Below are 2,688 nucleotides of genomic sequence, written 5' to 3'. Positions count from 1 at the left end.
CTTTCATTTGGCAGCATGACCTTTGACTTTGAGTGACCTTGAAAAGTCAAACGCAAGATCACGGATTTTCAGAGGGTGTAACTTGAAAACATGTGCGGCATTACCTTAGACTTTAACTGTGCACTGACACAAAATAACAGAAGCGAGTATATGTGTATATTCATTCATTCATTGCCAGACGCCACGTATCCCAAACGGGGTGGCCAAGGGCTCAGAGTTAACTGTTTTACAGGGAGGGGCACTAATCCTCCACCAACCCCACTTGACACGTAGGGAGAACGTTATGCCAACAGCATCTGGTGTTCCCAGGCGGTCACCCGTCCAAGTACTAACCAGATCCAACGTTGTTTAACTTCGCTGATCGGACGGGAAGCGGTTTACTCAACGTGATATAACAGCAATAAAATAACTGCTGTTGGGCGAGGTTTGTTGTGCCTGGCACCACTTGTTCTTGTTTTATATCTTTTACTCACTCAAGCCTCCATATTTTTCTACTATCCCTTTCTCATTTTTTTTTCTACACTTCGTTTTTGCAGCCAGCGTATATTTTGCTTTTCATACATTTTTTTCTCTTGATATCTCCAGAGGAAATTTTTAACCTCGGAGATAGTTTTTTTTTTTTTTTTTTTAGCGTCACGTATACTTTTAATTGACTCTTTCACTAAAGCAGATCTCTCATAAGCTCAATAAAATCGTCTGGTAGAAGCAAAATCAGCATATATAAAACACGATATCGTTATGTGATAGTGAAGCAAGCAGAGTTTTACATTTACTAGATTTTTTCTTTTTTTTCTTTTGCAACAGCATATTTTACCTTTAAATTTATGGTATATATATATATATATATATATATATATATATATATATATATATATATATATATATATATATATATATATATATATATATAAACACTTCACTAAAGTCCTTACGAACAGAATAACAGCAATTTTGGAGGAAAACCAACCTCGTGAACAGGCAGGATTCCGAAGCAGGCATTCGACCACTGATCATCTTCATAATAAATCTGCTACTTGAGAGAACTACAGAATATAATAAACCACTGTGCTTAGGTTTTGTTGATTACGAAAAGGTTTTTGAATCAGTAGAGCACTTAGCAATTATAAATTCCATGCGAGAACAAGGAGTGAATGAGAACATTATAAAACTGCTTGAAAACATATATAAAGAGGGAACTGCTATAGTTAACTTACATAAGGACTCGGAAAAAATTAAGATTGAGAAAGGCGTGCGTCAGGGAGATACAATTTCACCAAAATTATTTACAGCATGCCTAGAAAGTATTTTCAGAAAGTTAAACTAAGAAAACAAAGGAGTGAACATAGATGGAGAAAAGCTAAACCATTTAAGATTTGCAGATGACATTGTCCTAATCTTGGAAACAGCAAAGGCATTGCAAGAAATGTTAAATGACCTGAAGAGGGAAAGTCTGAAAGTAGAGCGAAGATGAACCGGAGTAAAACTAATGTTTAATCCACAAACACCAAAGTGCGTCATCAGAATAAGCGATGAAATGCTTGAAGAAGTTGAGGAGTACAACTACTTGGGACAAATACTAAAATTAACGAAAGAGCATGATAGCGAAATAAAAAAACGCATTACAATTGGATGGAAAGCTTTCGGTAAACATAGAGACATTATGAAAAGTAGCTCGCCAGTTTCTATGAAACGAAAATTATATAACGAATGTATAATTCCAGCTATGACGTATGGTTGTGAGACCTGGAAACTGACAAAATCAATGGAAAATAAATTTATCCGTTCTCAGAGAGCAGTGGAAAGGTCAATGTTGGGAATATCTTTGAGACAGGAAAAGATCAACTTGGGTGAGAGAGCAGACTAAAGTCAAAGATATTATAGAAGTTGTAAAAGAACAGAAATGGTGGTGGACCTGACTTATATCTAGACGTCTGGGGTTCGTTTCCCGGTCAGGAACGTAAAAAACATTTGTACACACTAGTGTAATGTGTCTCTCCAATATATATATATATATATATATATATATATATATATATATATATATATATGTCTGTGTGTGTGTGTGTGTGTGTGTGTGTGTGTCTATGTATCTATCTATGTAGCGTAATTTTTGACATTCTTTTGTAATACAGTACTTTAAGTTTGGCGTTTTTTTTCTCATTGTTTCACTCAGTTTCCATTAATATTACATGGGTTTAGTATTTTCATCCCTAATTTCTCTTGAATATTCGTTTAGAATCTTAATACATGATATTTATTAGTATTATGCGCATCGGTGGTATTTCTTTAGTATCTTTTAGGTGCTTTCATCTATCAGTATATTTCTCTACTGCTTTTACCGGAACTCACGTTTTGATATTTGTTTCCCCGTTATATATATATATATATATATATATATATATATATATATATATATATATATATATATACCGTATACTTAAAGGGACAATGCTTCTGATGTCAACGGAGTGTATATATATATATATATATATATATATATATATATATATATATATATATATATATATATATATATATATATATAGCCTATGATTTCATCATCCTTTGTGTAAATTTAACGCACAGTTGCTGCATGTTTGATCACGAGCGTGTTCTGCCTCAGTCCCCCCCTTCTACCGTTATAGTAGAGTAAGTCGTTCTCTCTGTTATTCAGAGCGGGATTTTCGG

General features: G+C 33.9%; 1 pseudogene; it reads right to left on the bottom strand.

Moving 5' to 3' along the window:
• Nucleotides 1-284: 284 nt before the first annotated feature.
• On the bottom strand, nucleotides 285-403 carry LOC145393172 (5S ribosomal RNA; annotated as a pseudogene).
• Between the last annotated feature and the right edge of the window lie 2,285 nt (nucleotides 404-2,688).

Source organism: Coenobita brevimanus, chromosome 23, assembly GCF_032717465.1.
Source record: "Coenobita brevimanus isolate Jiangsu-jjx chromosome 23, ASM3271746v2, whole genome shotgun sequence".
In the NCBI taxonomy this organism is placed as follows: domain Eukaryota; kingdom Metazoa; phylum Arthropoda; class Malacostraca; order Decapoda; family Coenobitidae; genus Coenobita; species Coenobita brevimanus.
This window is presented reverse-complemented; position numbering and strand designations above follow the sequence as displayed.